Below are 11339 nucleotides of genomic sequence, written 5' to 3'. Positions count from 1 at the left end.
AGGGAGCTAATTAGTTTAAAAGTCACAACGGGATTAAATACTCGGCTCGGGAGGAGCCTAGAGGTATTTTGAGAATTTTATACTTTGAGTTTGTGAGTTAATGGTTAATGGTAATTGAGTAACTTGAGTGACCATTAGTAACCATTAAGAGTAACAAATTTAGATGAGAAAAATGGTAGAATTGTAGGAAAGGTGAAATGGCAAAAATGCCCTTGAGGTTTAGTTAGGAAAGGAATTACTTTGAATGGGTAAAATAGTCTTTTGGCAGGGGTTTAGATAGCTTCAGCTGGGGGAAAGATGATTCACGTTCTAACACTTGGTCATATTTAGCTCTTGCTGAAATTGGAAGAGAAACTAGAAGGAAAAGGAAAACTAAGGGCAAGAAGAAGAAAAGAGGGGAGCTGAAATTGGGAAACCTAGGAGGAGAATCAAGAGGCTTGAGGCAACTAAAATTGAGTATAGGCTAAGGCTTGTTCAGAGGTAAGAGTTTATCCCCTATTTTGCTAAGTTTCAAGTTTGAATTTTTAGAGAGTAAGCATGAAATTGAAAGAGAGTTGTGGCTGGTTTTGTATGGGAATTCAGCTTGGTAATCAAGAGGGATTGACTTAAAGCTGGAATTGGAGGGAGTTCAAAGTTGAATTATTGATTGAGGTAAGAGCTCTAAGCATCTTTGAATTTTCGTTTCTGGTGTGGTTTAAGAATATTGAGGCATGGTTTACATTTTTCAAGTCTTGGTTTAAGTTTTAAAAGCTGTGGTTTAAGTTTCTGGAATTTGAAACTAAAGTGTGGATTTTGGGTGTGATTGTGTGATTGAGCTTCTTGTTGGTGTTTATAGGTTGTTAAATGGTTCATTTGTGGTTTTAAATTGGTTTTGGGGTTTAGGTATATGTTTGGGTTGAATTGGAAGTGTTTTGGCTCGGGGAAAATGCAGGAGAAAAACCCAGAAATCTGGGTTCGCAAAGGGGCACTGCGGCCCTATTCTTTGGTGTTGCGGCGCAAGGCTGCATCAGGCAGCAGAGAAGTTTCTGGGCGCTGCGGCCCTCCTTGTTGGGTGCCGCGGTGCTAGGCTATTTCTGGGCAGGGAGATTTTGCATTTTTGGGCATTTGCCCCGGGGGCTCGGGGGATGTTTCCGTTGCATTGTTTAGGGAAATTGGAGGTCCTGAGAGTACGGAATTGGTCCCGGGAAGTGGTTTTGGATTGATTAGTATTAAAGAGTGTTTTATATGTGTTGTGACTAGGTTTTCGGAGAGGCTCGAGTTAGAGGACCGTGTTCGTGACTTTGGTGCATTGTGAAGCTCGGGATACAGGTAAGAAAACTAGAGTACCCGTAGAGCAGGGCATGGGCCTATTGTGTTGTTGCAGGGCACGACCCTAGATTGTATTACCTGTTAGGGCGTAGCCCTTGATTAAATTATTATATGCTTGAATGTTGTTTGAGTTATGCTATATGTGATTATAGTATAATGAACGGCAAGGAACTGAGAACAGCGAAGGCTGAGAACGGCAGTGGGGCCGGGAATAACACTTAGCACATGGAGTGCTTATTGTTAGGGTGAGACCCCAATGGATATCCTTACGGTGAGAACCGAGACCCCAGGCTTTGGTAACGCTTCTGGGACGGCATGACCGTATTTGTTTAGTATGATGAACTATTTGTTTAATTGAGGAATTATCTGATATGTTGACTATCTGATATGCTTATGTTATGTGCTGTGTGAGTTTTCTTGCTGGGCTTTGGCTCACGGATGCTCTGTGTTGCAAGTAAGGGCAAAGGAAAAGTCAACCAGCCATGAGTACGGAGAGCATGAAGCAGCGCGTACATGTTTGGCCTGCCCGACTGCTTTTTTAATGCCCCGAATTCTCTGATATGGTTTAATGGCGAGATTAGTAGGCCGGGAGGGCCATACTTGTTTAATTATGCCATTAAATGATATTATGCATGTATATGTGAATTATATTATGATATGATGTTATATGCGTGCATGTGGGTCCACATTTGAATAATTATGCTATTTTGATCATTTGGCCCATTGAGGGTGAATATGTGTATTTGGGTGCATAACTTGATTTATGAATGAGATTCCATTATTATGGAGATATATTCGAGCTATTCGGCATGAGACAGTCATATATAATGGATTAGCGGTTTTGTCATAACGGGGTCAATTTTGGGGTAATAGAAATGTTTATTTGATGATAAATTGAGAATATTTGAGATCAGGGTGAAATTTCGGAGGTTTTGACTATAATGTCCCCGGGGGTATTTTCGGGACCCCGAGCATTAGGTTTTATTTGAGGTTACTTAAGCTTGAAGTAGCTGTCTGTTTAACGCCCAAAATGTGACTACACTAAGCGGTAGTTGTAGTAAGATCGGGCGGTCGATCCATAAGAAGGTAACCTAAAATCAAAAGGTTAGTAGAAAATAACACAAAAAGTTAGTAACAAGAAGTAAATAAAATTGTAAATGGAAAGAGGTTTGAGATTTTGGTATTGTATTTTTTTGATGAAATGATAAAGTGAGATAGGTGAGATAAATGTAAGATGTAATCAAGAGTTTGAGAAATGGAAAGGTTTCAAGAATCATCCATATGCTTGCTTAGTTACTTCGTTACTTGATTTACAAAAATACACAAGTAAATAGTTCACATCGCAACATTTACTTGGAAAATCTAACATTAAAGTCCATAGTTTTTCTAACAAAAGTTCATTTGAGTTATAAAGTTCTCTACTTTTAAGCACAATGTTAATCTTATGAAAAATCTAAAAATGACAAAATACCCAAGGGCAATAATGCAATAGAAGATTAGACATAAAATTATGTATCAATATTACTTTTACTAATTAGAAGCACATAGAAAGAGCATGACTAATCCTATATACTATTAGCATAAGTAAATAAAGATAACAAAATAAAGATAGAGATGAAAGAACATAAATAACTCAAATATATTACATTAAGAACATAGTAAATCAAAGTAGCAAAATAACATCACTTGCATATGGAATCATCCCTAACCTTCCTAGGAAGATTAGGCCATTATGCTCATGATTCTCACAAAATTCTAAGAAGAAAATATGAGAAGAAATTGAGTGGAAATTTTGCTATAGTTTCTCTACTCTAAAAATTACATACAAAATGTGAAGAAAGTGTCTCTATTTATAGATGGGGAAAATGACTAAAAAGAAATTACACAACAAAATGAGGTTTACAAAATAAATATGAAATACTAATAATAAAATATGATTTTGACAAATCAAATTTTATTATTAATATTAACCTAGTTATTTTGGTGTATGGTCATTTTTCTCTTTTCTAAAATACCACAAAAACATGAGCTTTAAAGCTCAAAATAGCAATTTACAAAGTCCAATACCCACAAAACATGGTTGGTGACACAAGAGGGTTTTGACCCATTTTCAGCCAATGAGGGAGTGCCACGTAGGCAGGCTGCTGGGAAGATTTCGGATTGGGCTTGCTGGGCCTTTGGGTCATGTTGGGAGCTTGCTGAAAGAGCTTATGTTGGGCAGTTGGGTCACGTTGGGCTTGGTGAAACAATGCATTTGGGCCTTTGTTGGGAATGGTCACATTGAAGTTGGTGAAACCTGTAGGAAATATGCATATATGTAAGAAATATGCATGCTGGATCTTGACAGTATGCTGCCTTGGAGGAGATTATGCGGACAGGTGGCAGTTGTGGAGTGCAAAGAGGTTGGCGGGCCTGGGCCTATTTTGGGCTTCAAGTCTTCAAAAATGCCACTTTCTTCATTTTCTTTTTCAGTTTTAACTATTTCTCTATTCTCCCTTTTTATTAGTGTCCAAATGCAATTTATTTCCTGAAAATTAAACATAAATTAAATTAAAATAATATTTTCAATTATAAAATATATTACAATAAATTCATGAAAATATTAATTAAAACTTAATTTATTTTACACTTCAGAACTAATAAATTTGTATTTTTGAGCACTAATCACTGTCAGATAGAACGTACGATTAGAAAACCTCTCGTTCTCCCTCGTTAGTTCATTTTTGCCACCCGAAGCATATTTGAAGAAATCTTGAGTTCTAGGAGTCAGAATCAAGTGAGGATCGAGGCATAGCGATCCTAGGAAAGATTAGAAGCTTCTTGACCGAAGGATTTGACAGAAAACAACCTAATCGAAGGTAATCTAAGTTTAAAGTTTTGAGTTTTTAGAGTTTCTAAGCTTTGAATTGGACTTTGTGAATTGTAGAGTTTTCGGTTCGTTCGAACCTTAGGTTTTGAGGGTTTTGGAGCATTGGGAAGCTTGGGAACTTTGTTTTGATGATTGGGGAATGTGTTAGGTATGATTTTGGAGGCTTTGGAATGTTAAAAACACGTTTGGGAATGGCCCAGAGTTGAGGGTCGCGGCCCTGTTCTTGGGGTGCCGCGGCCCTGCTTTGAAGAAGCAGGTGGGGGGAAGTGTACCTGCTGGGCGCCGTGGCCCTTGCTTCAGGAAACTCTGGGGGCCGCGGCCCAAGGTGCTAGGGCTGCAACCCTTGCCCAGTTTTTACCCCGTTTGCTCATTTTGACCCCGGGAACCTAGTTTTAGGCCTCGGGAGTGTCCCTACTACTTGGATTAGTTTGGATTGATCTCTCGGAGGCTAGATATTGGTTTGAGAACCTTTGATTATCATGTTATTGATGGTATCCTATAATGTGTTATGATTAGGTAACCGCTAAAGGACTAAAAGCTAAACCGTTCTCAAGGGTCGTTCTTTTGTTCGTTCTAGCTCGAATCAGAGGTAAGAAAACTGCACCCCATATGTGACATGCATGGTTATTCATGAGGCATGTTGGTTGTATAAATGTGGACATGAATTGATTGTGGAATACTTAGCAAATCTTGCTCACTTGTGCATGGTACTGACTCATTAGTTAGATTTGGCAAAGGTGCTAGTATCAACTGTGAAGCTGTGACTCATTAGTCAGGTTCGACAGTGGTACTGGGCACTGGTCACATAGTGCTGACTCATTAGTCAGAACGGCCTTAGCGTGTTCAACGCAAGCCAATAAAGATTAGATCTAATCGACTTTCTGCATTGGATGACTCAAAGAGCATTAATGTCGGACCGACCTCAAGTTCGATGAATATTATAAGCGCTTGTGTGGCTTACCCATCAGTCACTCATTTGTTAAAATAGAGACTTACCCATCAGTCTCTCATTTGTTGAAGGCTAGTGGCTTACCCAGCAGCTACTCTTCCATTTGATTTAGTGACATGCTTGTCAGTCACTCAGTATGGTTTACTAGAACCTCAAGTGATATTCACTCATCTGTTTGAAAGCTATGAGCTCTGTGTGATTATAATGATAATCATTTGATGATGTTTACATATAATGCTATGCTTTCTTGTTGGGCTTTGGCTCATGGGTGCTATGTGGTGCAGGTAAAGGAAAAGAAAAGCTCACCCAGCCCTGAGTGGAGAGCTTAGGTGGTGATGTGTACATATGCGGCCGCTTGACCACCACGGCCAAGGAGTTATCAGAGGAACTAGGGGGTTTACCCTATTTTTGCCGCTTAGGTCGGCGTGGTTTGAAATTTTGGAACAGTAATGACCTTTTTGAGTTGTAAATAACTTGTAAATGTTCTTGTGGGCCCATGAACAGTTTTATATATCAAATAAAACAAATCCTTTCCTTTTATTGGTTTTCACCTTAACCTGATAATAACACTTAGAACACGTTTTTAACCAAAGGACTCAGGCAATGAGTCAAATTTTCGGTTCACCGTAACTGTTCTGGGGTAACCAGGGCGTTACAGCTTTGGTTGGGGGCATTTTGAGAAATGGCTGTATTAAACTATAATTTTGTTGGTTAATTATCTGTAAACTCATTTTGAGTTGTAAATATTTTATAAACTGTATTTTGGGATCCTAAATGTTAGACACTTGAGATTTTCAATGAAATAGAGTATTTTCAAAGATTACAGCCTTGACTTTTGCTTAGTCACACTTTTGTTCTAAACACCTCGTTTAGCGAGTTAATTGCACATTTTAAACTCACTTAGTAACGGCTCTAAGGTAGTAGGGCGTTACAGTTACTGCTCAAGGAGCAAAAGGTACAAGACATACTATATATACAAAGTATCTGTACAGTGTAAACCAAAGGGCACGTGTACCCTATACACTACCATTTACATATTAATTAAGTAAAGCTAAGTATAAATATAATGATACTTAATTTGGCTTAACAACCCCCCTCAAGCTCAGCGGTCTAGGCAGGACGGTGAGCTTGGATCGAAGAGAAACAAAATGAGGAGTAGCAAGGGGCTTAGTGAGAGCATCAGCTAGCTGCTCAGCAGAAGGTGTGTAGCGAATAATGAGGGACTTATCAGCAACCTTTTCACGCACAAAGTGGTAATCGAGCTCCACATGTTTGGTTTGTGAATGAAAAATAGGATTCAAGCTGAGGTAAGTGGCACCAATATTGTCACAAAGGAAGATGGGGGAAGAAGGAAGCGTGTAACGCAAATCAGAAAACAAAGATCGAAGCCACAAGAGTTCAGTCGTACCATTTGCAAGGCTACGATACTCAGACTCAGTACTAGAACGAGAAACAACACGCTGCTTGTTGGAGGACTAGGAAACAAGATTCAAACCATGGAAGATGCATAACGCACTAGTACTCCGGCGATCATCCGGATAGGATGCCCAGTCAGCATCAGTGTAACAAAGCACAGATGAATCAACAGACGGTTGATAGAACAAACCATAGTCAACAGTGTCAGACAGATAACGGAGAATACGCTTGAAAGCAAGCCAGTGGGAATCCGTAGGAGAGTGCATAAACTGACAGGCCTTGTCAACACTAAAAGCAATATCAGGTCTGGTTAAGGTGCAATATTGGAGTGCTCCGACAATAGAACGATACTCAGAACCATCAGGAAGAGGTACCCCAGAGTGGAGAGAAAGAACGTGAGCAGTTGACATGGGGGTAGCAGCTGGTTTAGAGTCAGAGAAGGCAGCCCGGGCAAGAAGATCCAAAATATATTTGGACTGACTGAGATGAAGAATAGTAGGATCACGATAAACTTCAATGCCCAAGAAATAGTGTAAGTCGCCCAAATCTTTAATAGCAAACTCAAAAGCTAAACCAGCAATGAAATCTAAAATATGAGAAGCATTCGGGCCAGCCACTATGATATCATCCACATAAATGAGGACAACAGTGCAACAAGCAGAAGTGGACAGAACAAACATGGAGGAGTCGGATTGAGAACCTTGAAATCCTTTTGCAAGTAAAGAAGAACTGAGCTTAGTGAACCACGCTCTAGGTGACTACTTAAGGCCGTAAAGGGATTTATCAAGTTTACACACAAAGTCAGGCAGTGAGGAATCCACAAAACCGGGAGGTTGAGACATGAATACATCCTCTGTTAGATCACCATGAAGGAAGACATTTTGTACATCCAATTGACGAAGATACCACTGATGTTGGACAGCCAAAGATAGAAGAACCTGAATTGTTGTAGGTTTAACCATGGGGCTAAATGTCTCAAAGTAATCAATACCCTCATGTTGACTATATCCTTTGGCCACTAATCGTGCTTTATATCGCTCAATGTCACCATTAGGCTTCAATTTAAGCTTGTAAACCCACTTGCACCCGATTACATGAGAAGCCAAAGTAGAAGGAACCAAATGCCATGTTTTGTTGCGTTGTAAGGCCTCAAAAATGGAAAAGCAGCACAGCCAAAAACACGAAGTTGAGAGTAAGAGGGATGTTTGCCATAAAGGGTATAAAAAGGAGAGACAAAATGAAGAGCAGAAGTAGGCAACCGATTGATTAGAAAAACAGCAGTGTGAAAAGCATATTTCCAAAAAGAAATAGGAATAGAAGAATGAGCAAGCATAGCTGAGCCTAATTCCACTACATGTCTATGTTTACGTTCAACACGACCATTTTGGGCCGAGGTATGAGGACATGAGAGTCTGTGATGGATGCCAAGACTATAGAGTACTTTAGACAAGGAACGAAATTCCCCACCCAAATCGGATTGAACCATTTTAATTTTACCCGAAAATTGTGTGTCAATCATTTTATGAAAATGTAAAAATGAGTTATAAGCCTCATCCTTAGAACGTAAAGCATAGTACCAACTGAACCGAGTATGATCATCAACAATCAATAAAAAATAGTTAAAACCATCAACAGAAGTAGAAGGGGCAGCACCCCATAAATCCATATGTATTAAATCAAAAGGAGCTTCAGCTCGTGAGCTTGACAATTGAAAGGGTAATATGTGGCTCTTGGCCATTTGACAAGAAGAACAAAAAGGAACAAAACTATTTGTTGTTTTTGCAATGTTACATAAATCCAAAACTCAAGGAACAATAGGAAAAGAAGGGTGTCCCAAGCGTAGATGCCAAATGGTAGAATTAGTCGTGCGACTGAGAAACAACTGAGGAGAGGAAAGAGAGGAATGAGAAACTGGAAGAACATGCTGATTGGAGACACGGTAGAGACCACGATCAAGCAGTCCCTGGAGGAGGATTTTCCGAGTTACTCGATCCTTCACAAGAAAACATTCAGGATAGAATTCGACATAAGTAGAGTTGTCACGACATAATTTAGTAACACTGATAAGTCTATGAGAAAGGGAAGGAGCATGAAGAATATGATTGAGATTAACAGAAGCATAATTAGTAATCAATTTAGCATGGCCTACATGTGAGATAGGAAGAGACTTACCATCCCTGACTGTCACCTGTTCAGAACCACGGTAGGGAGAAGCGAGATCCATCAAATTGTAGTCATGAGTAAAATGGTGTGTGGCCCTGGAATCCATGAACCACTGAGCATCAGAAACAACAGACGACGTAGATGAAACCAGAGCATATGGGGTGCGAGGCTGTGGTAATGTATAGTACTTAGAGGATGGAAGAAATGTATTGAGATTAGTAGGGGAAGGAGCTGGTTGGTAAGAAAAATTGGCTCGGTGGTAGCACACCAGAGCAGTATGACCAAATTTGCCACAAATCTGACATTGAGGTCAAGTAGTAGATGGGTTAGAGGGACGCCAGACACTAGGAGGGCTAGGAGGTTTGCCCAAGACACCCGCAGCTAGGGTAGGGGAGCGAGGAACAAAAGGAGAAGATGGCTATGTAGAAGCAGGGGGTTTGGGGGAATAAAATGGGCGTTTAGGACGATTGGTATGGGTGAGATGTGCGTGAGTCAGATCCAACTTATCAAGGGCATTTTGAGATTGTAGCATGGCATCCAAACTAATGAGAAGGCTATGAATAGTTGCAAGAGGGGGTTTATCAGTACGCATTTTAAAGGAAGTAACATATTGTTTGGACCCTATATTTTGTAAAATGGTTCAAATAGACCCCTAAACTAAATTTTGATGAATAACAAATTGAATATAACATCACCGTTTTTAAGCAGAATGATTTTATTTTTGTTCTGAATTGTTAGTTTTGTGAATTATTTGTGATTTCAGTTGAGAAAACTTTGACCAAAATCAGGTTTAGGGTTCTATTTAAACAATTTTACAAAACATAGGGTCCAAAAAGTAATTTGTCAAAACACAAGGTCCAAACAAGCAATGAGACAAATCACAGGGTCCAAAAATGTATAAACCCTTGTTAATTCAATTCTTTATTTTAGTTAGGGATATTTGCGGCGAAAATATCAAAATTATTATGTTTGTAGCTTAAAGTTGTTTATTTCGTCGCTAAATCCACCATGTGATATCACGTTTGCTTATAATTTGAGTACTTTTACCGCAAATATCTCATAATTTGGGTACGTTTGCCCCATATATTTATTGCATTAGGTACTCTCACCACACATATTCATTTAATTTGGTACTTTCATCAACATGTCACATACTTAACGGTTGGAACTCACGGCTGCAACAAACACATGAATGGAATATATTTTCGCCAGCAAATATATTATAATGTTTAGGTTTAATTTTTATTTTAATATATTTATGTCGTTCTTTTATATATAATATTGTTTATTTATTTAAAATTTATATGATAATCATAAAAACTTAATAAATATATTTAATAATTTTTTTAAATGAAACTAAGTAAATGTGCATTGTATATTGCTTGCATCTAGTATTATAAATAAAAGTCTTTTGATTAATCAAATTCTAAACAAAATTAATAATATTTATTTAATATTTAAAAATATGAATAATTTACATGCGAAAATACATTAGTTTATCAATTTGTAGCATTAAAGGATAAAATACATTTCATTACAATTTTTTGACAGGCACTCGGTCGTTAAGTGTGAGGTAGGTGCCTATGTGATGGTATGCGATTGGTCCAAATCAATATTTTTTATTTGAAAATTCTTTTAAATATTTAAAAAATTAAATAAAAAATCATTTAGAATTATTAAAAAAAAAGAATACTTAAACAGAATACCTAAGTCGCGCATCCCCATCTAAACTTGCCCAAATGCACGGGGATCTCGTCTTCCCCATCCGATCCTAGATGCCCACCTTTTAGCCACATGGTCCCGTCTTCCCGCAACCTAAAAGCCCCCATCCAATTTTCCCCATACCAAAGCCAAATAGGGAAGAAGAAGGAGAAAGTGGAGAGAGGCACATCTATCAGGGTTTAATTTTTTTCATGTAGTTTCATGGTTATGAATTTTAATATTTAAAATAAATTTTGATTGAATTTTAAATATTTAAATGATTTTTTTAAATAAAAATATTAATTTGGACCAATCGTGTACCACCACGTACACATGCATCTACTTAACTTTTAAGCATGAATTACCTATTGCTGTCAAGAAATTATAATTTGAATATATAACATTTCTGTCTCCCAAAGTATGACTACTATATGATCGTGTCCCCTGAATGATTCACGATGTTAAAAATTTCCATTGAACTATACATGTTACTGAAATATGAGACTTCTGTTAGATTTCGTCATAGGTGACTAACATATTATTGATGTGACATTTTATCTATTGATGTGGCAGTGTCATATGTAGAATAATTAGTAATTTTCCTCCCTAAACTTTGACTATTACCGAATTGTGCATTTTTTTATTAAAAATATCAATTAAATCCTTAAAAAATTAAAAATCTAATTAATAACAATAACTTTTTTTTTTTTTTACTTTTTCCTTTAATTTTCTTTTACAATATAAAATAAATATATTTATAATAAAAATTAAAAATAAATACTAAAGCAAAGATAAAACTTTTAATCAAAGATGAGAAGGAGGGCAAATGACTTAAACAAATAAAAAACTTTTAATTTAAAAAGAGGAGGACAAAGGGGAAACAATATTTTTTTATGGTTACTTTTAATTTTTATTTTAAGATATATTTATTTT

This window comes from Humulus lupulus, chromosome 8 (assembly GCF_963169125.1).
Source record: "Humulus lupulus chromosome 8, drHumLupu1.1, whole genome shotgun sequence".
Lineage (NCBI taxonomy): Eukaryota > Viridiplantae > Streptophyta > Magnoliopsida > Rosales > Cannabaceae > Humulus > Humulus lupulus.
Note: the sequence above shows the minus strand (reverse complement) of the source record.